Source organism: Pseudophryne corroboree, chromosome 2 (genome assembly GCF_028390025.1).
Source record: "Pseudophryne corroboree isolate aPseCor3 chromosome 2, aPseCor3.hap2, whole genome shotgun sequence".
NCBI lineage: Eukaryota > Metazoa > Chordata > Amphibia > Anura > Myobatrachidae > Pseudophryne > Pseudophryne corroboree.
In genome coordinates, this window is record NC_086445.1 from 371,558,604 (window position 1) to 371,570,367 (window position 11,764).

General features: G+C 43.3%; 1 pseudogene; it reads left to right on the forward strand.

The window, feature by feature from the left end:
• The first annotated feature begins 8,066 nt into the window (after window positions 1-8,066).
• LOC135052726 (5S ribosomal RNA) lies at window positions 8,067-8,185 on the forward strand (annotated as a pseudogene).
• The last annotated feature ends 3,579 nt before the right edge of the window (window positions 8,186-11,764 follow it).

Consider the following 11,764-nt stretch of genomic DNA (forward strand, 5'->3'; position numbering starts at 1 on the left):
CGGGAGCGGCAAAAAACACTCCTGAACTTGCCCAGCCTTCACCTGGAGCAAAACGTGGTAACAAGGTGGAATTCAACACTCTATATGCATCAGAGGATGGTGGAGCAGCAAAAGGCCATTCAAGCCTATAAATCCACCTATGATATAGGCAAATGACGGGGAATGCACCTGACTTAAGCACGGTGGAGAATGATATCCGTGTTGTGCAAGGTTCTCCAACCCTTCGAACTTGCTGCACGTGAAGTCACTTCAGACACTGCCAGCTTGAGTCAGGTCATTCCCCTCATCAGGCTTTTGCAGAAGCAGCTGGAGAAATTGAAGCAGGAGCTAAGATGGAGCGATTCCACTAAGTATGTGAGACTTGTGGATGGAGCCTTTCATTCGCTTTGCCAGGATTCAAGGGTGATCAATCTCTTGAAAACAGAGCACTACATTTTGGCCACCATGCTCGATCCTAGGTTTAAAGCCTACGTTGTATCTCTCTTTACGGCAGACACAAGACTGCAGAGGTTCAAAGACTTGCTGGTGAGAAAATTGTCGAACGTGACCCGTCAACAGCTCCTCCTTCATTACCTCCTGCAACTGGGGCTGTGAGGAAAATTATAAAATTTCCTAGACCAGCCCATGGCGGTGATGCAGGGCAGTCAGGAGCAAGTGTTGACATCTGGTTCAGCCTGAAGGAGCTGCCAACAACTACTGACATGTCTACTGTCACTGCATATGATGTTGTCACCATTAAAAGAATGGTGGAGGATTATATGGATGACAGCATCCAAGTAGCATGTCAGACAGTCCATATGTATACTGGCAGGAAAAAGAGGCAATTTGGAGGCCCTTGCACAAACTGGCTTTATTTTGCCTAAATTGCCCCCCCCCCCCTCCAGTGTATACTCCGAAAGAGTGTTTAGTGCAGCCGGTAACCTTGTCAGCGATCAGTATAGGTGATTACTTCCACAAAATGTGGAGAAGATGATGTGCATCAAAATGAATCATAAGTTCCTCCAGGAAGACCTTTACCAGCAATTGCCTCCAGAAAGTACACAGGGACCTGTGATGGTGGATTCCAGTGGGGACGAATTAATACTCTGAGAGGAGGAGGATGTACACACTGAAAGGGGTGAGGATTCTGAGGATGAGGATGAGGATCTTGCCTCTGTAGAGCCAGTTTGTGCAAGGAGAGATTAATTGCTTCTTTTTTGGTGGGGGGATTAATTGCTTCTGTTTTTGTGGGAGTCCAAACAAACCAATCATTTCAGCCACAGTTGTGTAGCAGACCCTGTCGCTGAAATGATTGGTTTGTTAAAGTGTGCATGTCCTGTTTAAACAATGTAGGAGTGGGTGGGAGAGCCCAAAGAAAATTCCATCTTGCACCTCTTATTTTTTTTTTTGCCTTATGTGCTCTTTGGGGCCTAGTTTTTAAAACTGCCATCCTGTCTGCCACTAGAGTGCCACTCATAGATGGGCCAGGTGTTTGTGCCGCCCACTTGCGTTGCTTAGCTTAGTCATAGAGCGACCTAGGTGCAACCTTTTGGCCTAAAAACAATATTGTGAGGTGTGAGGTGTTCAGAATAGACCAATACATAAAACCCAAAAAGTGTCTGCCGCACATCTCTAGTAAAATCATTCAATTTTAGAGTGGTAAAGAAAAAAAAAATCAAAAGGAAAGTTAGCTGATGAGGCAGTAAGACAAACTGCGCATTCAGAATCAGAACCATCAGACATTCTTTGGGAACATTTAAGGGTGTCCACGTCAGCTTTGTGTGAGTATGACGTTTCTCACACTGTCCTCATAGAGAAGCCTCTTTCACCTCCTTCCACCATTTCTGAACCATCTGCACATATAGGGAGCAGCTCCATTTGTGAGGCCAAATTTAGTAGAGGTAGGCACATTAGCTATCTAGGCATGTCATTTGCGGCAAAGACATGATAGATTATAATGTAATTAACACCACATCATCAACATCCTAAGAGTAATTACTTTACGGAGGTAGTCCTTCTAAAAAAAAATGTTTTTATGAGGACCCAAACAAACCATCATTTCAGCCACAAAAGACGGTCCTTGTCACTGAAATGATTGGTTTGTTAAACATGTCCTGTTTAATATATACAACATAAGGGTGGGTAGGAGGGCCCAAGGACAATTTCATCTTGTACCTCTTTTCTTAGTATTATGTGCTCTTTGGAGCATTTTTTTGCATAGTTTATAAAACTGATATCCTGTCTGCCACTGCAATGCCACTCCTAGATGTGCCATGTGTTTGTGCCACTTCTGTCTCTTTGCATAGTCATCCAGCTACCTCGGTACAACCTTTTGGTCTAAACTGGATGAAAACAATATTGTGAGCTGTGAGGTGTTCAAAATAGACTGAAAATTTGTGGAAATGAATGTTATTGAGGTTAATAATACTGCAGGAATAAAAACGCCCCCAAATTCTGTTATTTTAGCTATTTTTATGATTTATTTATTTTAAATACAGATCCAAAACCAAAACCCACAAAGGCGGTTTTGGCAAAAGCAATACAGATCCAAACACAAAGACGATACAGATTCATAACCAAAACACAAAACCCTTTAAAATGCACAACCCTAACATTAACCAACAAGATTAGATTTCACAATTGTATATTGCCAACTGACAGTAACATATGTTAGTAAAAGAGAACACTTGGGGGCAGGGGCGAATTGGGAAACAAAAGTGGCCCTGGAAAAAATTCTAGAAGTGGCCTCATGTGGGCGGCACCAAGCCAACTGTAGGAAGAGACAACACCAATGTAGGAGGGATTACTTGAAAAAGAAATGTAGGCGGAGATACACCAACAAAAGGCAGAGCATGTCAAACTAGCTGCACCTAACACATTAAAAGTTTAGAAAGTATTATGCTGTAGCCGGAGTAGTTAAGAAATTAAAACTGGGGTGACATTTAGTCCTCTGCACACTCACTAAATATCTCATTCAATTTCCTAAAAGCTTCTTCTCTCTCTCAATCCATCTCCTTCATTTGTCTCTCTGCTTCTTAGGGGTTAATTCAGTTGAACGTGGATTGAATAGCGCTGGGAGGGAGCTCCCGCAGCTATTCAATTCAGAGCGATGCTGTCCCTGTCTAGAGGATTTCTTCTTGCACCCTTCCAGGGGTGCGAGCAGAAATCCAACAAAACTAGGTCCGCGATGCTGTTTTGTGAGTTAATGCCCTGCAAACAGCACCACGGCCAGGCAGTTTAGTCGGAGAATGCCCGTTCTCGCGACTAAACAACAAGGTGGGCTGGAGGAAATAGAACTAAGAGTATTCCTCTGCTGAATACTGTTATACCCCTCCTCCCCCCCCCCCCCCCCCCCCATCCAGCTCTCCATGTAACACTGGCACTGCAGCTCTCAGTCTTATAAAAATATGTCCTACAAGCTGCAGTGCCTGATAGTGAGTGGTGCATGGAGATCTGCCTGACTGTCCTCCCTCCCTCCCTGCAGAAGGCTGTTGTTAGTCTGGTGGTGTTCCGGGAGTGCAGTGCAGGCAGAGGTCAGAGTACACTTATGCTCACCTCTCCTGCAGAACGATCACCCGCTGCGGCTGCACATCTCTCCACCCGAGGTCCGCGCCGGTGACATCAGTGGTTTGGCGTGCAGACCACCTCCTGTCAGCTGTGTAGGGCCTTTGCTCCCTATATCTGCAGGGAGCCATGGCGCACACTGCGATATTCTTGTTAAACAGCTGGTGCATGACGTGTTGGGGTGGAGCTACATATGAGAGGCGGGGGCATGTTTCAAGTGGCCCACCGGGGAACTCCCCGGTGCTGGCACTGGTCGATCCGGCCCTGCTTGGGGGTATATTTACTAAGGTCCCGATTTAATTTTAGTTTGTATTTTTCTTCTGAGTGTGATCACAGGAATTTGCTAAACACAAATCTCGGCAGTGTTGGTGTTATTTGTATTGTTTTTACTGGCTGAGTTCACTAATATGAATGAATAGACCATCGGTCAAACATGGCTGTTATTTGATACAAGTCGGTAATTTAGTAATAATTCATATTCTCAATCACTGCTGACAATTGCCAAAAACTGCTGGGAAAGCATAGAATTCGTAAAAAAAAGGAGCGTTCAAATACCTGCTTTTTGCTGTGGTGTTCAGATAGTCATGCACGGATCAGTGAGATCCATGCATGCTTATCTGTGGAAAGAGATCTGAAATAGTTAATATTAAAAAATAAAAATTGCGTGGGGTCCCCCCTCCTAAGCATAACCAGCCTCGGGCTCTTTGAGCAGGCCCTGGTTGTTTAAATACCAGGGAAAAATTGCCTGGGGTCCCCCATATTTAGACAACTAGCATCGGGCACTTGGGCCAGCCCTGATTCCAAAAATATGGGGGACAAAAGATGTAGGGGTCCCCCATATTTTTAAAACCAGCACTGGGCTCCACTAGCCAGAGAGATAATGCCACAACCGGGGGACACTTTTATTCTGGTCCCTGCGGCCATTGCATTACCCCCAACTAGACACTTCTCGCTGGGGTACACTGGAGGAGTGGGGACCCCTTAAATCAAAGGGTCCCCCCCTCCAGTCACCCAAGGGCCAGGGGTGAAGCCCGAGGCTGTCCCCCCCATCCCTGGGTGGTGGATGGGGGGATGATAGCCTTTTTGTGTGTAAAAAAAGAATATAGGGGGTCATTCTGACCTGATTGCACGCTGCAGTTTATCGCAGCAGTGCGATCGGGTCAGAACTGCGCATGCCAGACATATTGACAGGCAGAGGCAGTCACTGGGCAGGCAGAATGGCGGCGTTTTGTGGGTGCAGTCTGGCCAACACAGGCGAGGCCGGACCAAATGGGGAGGCGGGCCACAGTGGCTGCGTGACGTCACACGCAGCCGCTGCAGGCTGGGAAGCGATGAGTAGCTCCCGTCCAGCACACTAAAGCTGCGCTGGTCGGGACCTACTCTTGAAGTGCAAAGGCTGTGCGATGCCTTTGCACTTCTTTGGGGAAGGGGGGCCGGCACTGACATGCGGGGCGGGATAGCCCTGTGCTGGGCGTCCCGCCACATGTCAGTGTGAATGATCGTAGCTGTGCTAAATTAAGCACAGCTATGATCATCTTGGAAATTACCCCCATTGTCTTTTGTTGTAGAACTACAAGTCCAAGTAAGCCTTTCCCGCTTGTGGTTGAGGTTAACTTTGCGGTTAACTGCAGACCGCAAAGTTCCCATTATAGGCCAGAATGGAGCTGTGCTAAGCTCCATTCTAGGCGCTGCGCTTTGCCTGATTGACAGGCTAGTAATGCACAGCCAATCAGGAGAGCACCATGACGTGGCGCTCCCTGTTTGGCTGCTGTGATCTCCAGTGATAGGAGTCATGGGGAGTCCCGGCTTTCGGGGAAAGGGGTGTAAACTTGGAACCCCTTTTGTGGCGTGGATCGGGCTTTCGATTTGTGTTTTTGTTTAGGCCGTGGACTACTTCTGGATTGAATAGGTCTTATCATCACTGGATAATAGGTGAGTATATTGGAATTTTGAATTAACTGGTAAATAATTGGATTCTACATAGATAAGGGTACGTGATTGGTTGGCATGGGATGTAGGTAAGTATGTATGAGTGTCTGTGTTTTAATAAAATTGTACTATCATGGTGTGTGTCTCTTGTTTTTATTTGGGTATTTCTTTTGTTGTAGAACTACAGGTACCAGCAAGCCCATTATTTCCCTGCATGCTGGTACTTGTGGTTTGCCAAGTACCAGCAAGTGGAGAAGGCTTTGCTGGGACTTGTAGTTCTACAACAAAAGACAATATTCTCTTTTTACACCCAAAAAGGCTATCATCCCCCTATCCACTGCCCAGAGATGGGGGGGGGGGGGCAGCCTCGGGCTTCACCCCTGGCCCTTGAGTGTCTGGAGGGGGTACCCTTTGATTTAAGGGGTCCCCACTCCCCTAGGGTACCTCAGCAAGGGGTGACTAGTTGGGGGGGGGGGTAATGCTACAGCTGCAGGGACCAGTATAAAAGTGTCCCCAGGCTGTGGCATTATCTCTCTGGCTAGTGGAGCCTGGTGCTGGTTTTAAAAATACGGGGGGGACAAAAACATTGCTCCATAGCGTCCAACTCAAAATCAGGCCTTTATTGAGCATCACTTTACAGAAACCAATTTAAGCAAAAGGATATATTGAGGTCTCTAGGGGCCATAGTGTATAATCTATATATTCATTCATTTTTTAATTGGAATAATATGCAGCTCCTAACTTGTTAGAAGTGGACTTTGATCCATTACTCTATTGTGTAGGGTTATGTCTAATTTCTAAGTGGCAGGTTACTGGCTCATTACTAGTCCCTTTCTCCAGCCTCTGAGAAAGGGTGGGCTGGTGCTTTTGGAGCTTCTTTTGAAATGCAGGATGATAGTGCTGTCCAGCTGCTCTGATTGTGAATTACACATAAACAGAGTGGCTGGCAGAGGCATAACCAGGATAAGATGAAGAACAGTGCCCCCCCCTCCCAAAGAAAAAAAAAACTGTGTGTGTGAAGAAGTGGCCATGGCCACATGCCAGAAGGGTCGTGGCCACTGAAAATAGGCCATGCCAACATGACACGTCACCCGTCTCTCGTCACTATGGGAACATTCCTTTCCATTGCATACACACCTTACCTATATGATGTTTTCTCACAATGTGGAACCTCTGAAGAAATGCATCCTCCTTGGGAAGAGGGAAAGTAAGTATACTTACCTTCCCCATGTCGGGATTTTCACAATCTGGATGCCGCAGTTGGTAGTGTGACCACCGGCATCACGACCGCTGGCATTTTGAGCCCAACCCATTTAGTCTCCTACCTTCAACTTTGTATCCAGACATATACCACATATTTGAAAGACACTAATGGGGTGATTCAGAGGTAGACAATAGCTTCTTACTATATTAAACATTACTACTCCTGAAGCACACACTTTTCTCCAGAAGGGGCACTGTGTGTTAGATTAACTTCAGTAACACATTTGCAAGTGTTATTTGTTTCATCAGATGGTCTTTATGCACAGTATTATTAGAAGAAAGAAAAATGTCAGATGACAACTTGGGGAAACTATTGCAGACAGAGAGCATGCTTTTTAAATACTTGATAAGTGTCTATGCACAGAATTCATGCAAAGGCCAAAATGCCCTGTGCAAACCACCATTACTCACTTGTGTGGAACATGAATTCCCAGTTTATATTTTGGGACAACAAATACTCACTTTTTTAAGAAACGATCTCTTCTGGAATTTTAGATGCCAAGAATTAAAGTGTGCAGTGATACTTTACATGTATGATCAGGGCCATTTCTACAAGTGTGCGAGCCAGGCAATCATACGGACCGCCGGCCGCAATCCCTGCTGGCTGCTGCTGAGCCTATATCTCCTTCCCAACCCTAGTACTCTGCTCGCTGGGCAAACATGTGATGTCATGTTACGAGCCCATGCTGTTAATAGGGCCGGCCCTGCAGGGATGCCGCAGAAGAGCGGGCAGGCATCAGCTCAGAGCAGCAGTGAGGTCTGAGGACTGGAGGTGCGCAGCACAGGGCCCAGCTTCCCAGGGACTGGTGACAGAGAAGTAGGGATATATACTTTTTTGAGAGTTCTGTACAATATACCAGGTATGTGAAATATCATATGCAGTTACCAGTATGGGGAATTTTTTTAGATATTTAAAATCCATACAGTTCCTTTTCCATATTTTCGCCCCACAAATCCTTCTATGATCCAAAAAGCCAAAATATTGATGCTCCACAAAAAAACACATCACAGACTAATAAGGAGATAAAATATTTTTTTATTTATGTTTTGTAATCTACTGAGATGGTAACTTACAAACGCTCATCATATTATCTTATTATTCTGTCTACCATCTGCACTTATTCAGTGGACCCTCATCCACGATTCATGTACCATATCCACCTTGGTGGACACCTCCATGTCTAACGTTGGACAGCAGATCAGTACTTTATCTTATGCTTTTTGCTATCAAAACTGTTAACATCTACAAAGACAGACTCTTTATACATTTTCTTACATTTTTCTTCTTCTTTCGGTGCACTCTCATTGATGCTGCTTCAAATTCTGACACTCTCTACTACCACACTCCACTGAATATGCCCGATCTCGTCTGATCTTGGAAGCCAAACAGTGGTGGGCCGGGTTAGTACTTTGAAGGGAGACCCCCTGGGAATACCTGGTGTTGTAGAGTTAGGTGTATTAATTGGGACCCCCCACAAAAATTTGAGGTGAGGTTATTCGAGGTGTTTCTGATCAATTGTGGTCGTGATATATTTAATTCTGATCTATGATGGTATCATCAACATAGACTTTTCTGTACTGGTCAAGGTAAAATATATGCAGTACTGATTGTGTCTACATCTCTTTCTGCATACCCTTATAAATTTAGGGACCAGAACATTTGCACATTTTTTTATTTTTTTAAACAAATTTTATTGTGCCTTGAGCCACACTGGAGTATTTCTTTGTGTGTTGGATACTGACTTAGTTTTAATGAATAATTAATAAAAATCATTCTTTTATATATTCTTTGAACTTTTTCTTATGAATTCTCATTAGTTGTTAAGAGAGGCCCACACAAGAGCCTTATTTTCTCCTTAGTTTTGCTCTATAATGTGCATACTGGCTCAGGGCGCACCACCAAGCGATAGAAATTTACTAATCTATTGGTAGATAGATTTCTTTATTATTGGTTATACCTTATCCAAATAAATATTAAGTAGACTTGTGCGGAATCACAACTTTCTACACAACTTACAAACACTGTCAGACTTCTACAAATAATTTTTAATCTAATTAAATAAAATGTAAATTTGAAACACAATTTTTTTCGTTAAAGCAAGAGGTTTTCTTATTTCCTCTTTTTTTTGCTTCTCACAAGAAAAAAACTCCCTGGTAATGCCATAAGTAAATTAAAGTTCTGAGATAACACTGGTATAATAGTATTAAATAGTCTGTCCAAAGGGATGTACTGTATTACTGCAGCACTTTTAGTTCCATTTGGTAATCCTTTAATAGTGTATATGTCTTACTAGTGTGATCTCTTATTGTGTTTTTGTAAGCTAACAGGGCTTAAGTACTGTATGTACTGTGATAACTTATACATCCAATTACATAATGCTGTAATTTCAAACTGCTGGCCTGCCACCCTGTACCATTTCATTGCAACTGAAATATAATTGTAAAGCACAGCAGACAACCATATGTACAGTATGTGTGAGCTTGATGGTCCCATTACTGCATGGCTGAAGCTGCAAGCAGTGATAGTGGCCCACTAAAAGCCTCCTATATGCAATAATGTATTCACCAAGGCGTAAGCATCTAAATGGCTGGACTGGTCGCTCATTGCCTATTAATACACTATAGCTATAAACAAATAAAGTTGTAAGAGCCGGGCAGGACTATCGAAGCACCATTCCTAGCATTTAACAGAATTTCCTGATAACCAATACGGCATAATCTAGGGGCAGAAAGTAATGAAGTGCACTGTGGTTCAGAATGTTCTTATAATTAAGTAAACATCATGTACTACACACTGCAAAACCGAACCACATTGTACACAACTGTTTTCTATCTGTATTGGCCACATTTATTATTATTATTTATTACTGTTATTATCCATTATTTATTTGGCGCCACAACAGATCCGCGGTGCCCATTACACAGTGCATAATCAAATAAGCAAACTAGAAAACAGCACTTACAATTCAAGACAACATAGGACAGGTATGGAAAACCAGGGGTTAGGAGTATAAGATAGTGTAAGAAAAGGAAAGGCACATGACGAAAGAAGGCCCTGCTCTTGAGAGCTTACAATCTAAAAGGTGAAGGGCTAACATACCGGGGTAACTCAGAAGGGGTAGACAGGGAGCATAGACAAGAGGGTTAGGAGGAGAGTTGGCTAGGTTATATCATGCCTCATCCCTCCAAAGAATCCAGTACAGCGATTTTACTTTGAACTCTGATCAGGAAGAAATGCAATATATGCATTTCAAGAAGCTAAAACATCTAAAAGATATTACCAATATATTTAATCTGCACTAGTTTTTAAAGCTGCCGCTAAATTAGCATAAATCGTGATGAGAACATCAAATATTTATAGATTCCTGAAGAATCTTTGCCACAAATAGAGGATTGGCAAATGCAAATATTGTGTAGAGTGATTTGTAAATGACTGTCTTCTTGTGCAAACACCTCTCTGACTTTCATCAATGAAACACTTTCTATAACTGCATTAGATGGCTTAATGACAGACACTATTGACTACACTCAAGCTTCTTAGAATATATTAATATATTGCCAAAAAAGATAAAAAGAGCTTTCGGTTTGCTGAAGATATGCGGTTTAAAAAAGATCAAATTCCAATTACAAATAATTATATTCCAAAATGTTAAATGCTATTGAAGGCTGTGAAAATGATAAAAAAAGATGTAAGAAAATAATAAAATAAGTACATTTTGTAAAGCATAATGTAAAATATATAACTTCTATAATGATGGATATTACAGTAATGGCTTGTGGAAGGCAATCCCATGCTTTTAGTCCTCTAAGTAAAATTTTTACCACCTTCATCTCTGCATAATTAGGAAGGTGTGTGGGTTGGCAGATTGCAGTATAATCTACTGTAAGAACATTTCCAGCACATATACTGCTTCTCTGGTTATGCTTCATGCTTTTAAAATTGTTTTTGTGTGTGTATGTGTGTGTGTTTGTAAGAGCAACAGCAGGGATGGCTATCTGATCATTTTCAGGTTTCAGATATACTTAACAATCAACATCTTTAAACTGTTGATACTCAACAGCAAAGCTAAAACAGCCAGTTACTGACATTATGTGAAAAGTATATTAAGGTATGTTTTGCATTTAATCAATATTATACATTAATCCACGGAACACTTTCACCTGTTATGTCAGGGTTTGACAAACTTTTCTAAAATCTAGGAGCAAGGATGAAAGTTTAGGAACCAGACCACTGTCCAACTCCCCCCCCAATAAAAAATAACTGAATTCTCCCCCCCCCCACTCTGCAGCCATGTTACTGAGCAGCTTCCCTCCACCCCCCTGGCAAACCAACTCCCATGGCAACACAACTGAGGGGGTAACCCCAGGCAAACCATCCCTCTGCAGCCACCTCCCCAGGCCACCAATCACCCCACCTTGTGACCACATCACTACCCCCTCCAAAGCTGTAATCCCTGGCCATGCATAGACCCTGTTATCAGAGAGCTCTATGTAGTCGGTTTGGAGAAAGCAGACAGCGCAGGTTGGGACGGACAGACACAGCACTCAGCTGGACAGGACGGACACTCAGCACATGTACTCCTGTGCATATGCATTGGCCACCGTAATAAAGGCACGCCCACGAATGTCAGCTGAGGCTAAAGAGGATCTGCTTCCTCTCTCCTTGCATAATCTGGTAGCCCAGCAGAAAAATCCATGGCAACCTGGCCCCTGGGATTTGTCAAGCCCTGAGTTATTTGAATACAGATAGACCAACTGATACTGTGAGACCATAAGATTTTTTCTTGTTTTTGGCAAAACATACCTAAAAAATGTTTGAACTAATAAAAATAAGATTTTTCTTACCGGTAAATCTATTTCTCGTAGTCCGTAGTGGATGCTGGGGACTCCGTAAGGACCATGGGGAATAGATGGGCTCCGCCGGAGACAGGGCACTTTAAGAAAGAATTAGGACTACTGGTGTGCACTGGCTCCTCCCTCTATGACCCTCCTCCAGACCTCAGTTAAGGAAACTGTGCCTGGAAGAGCT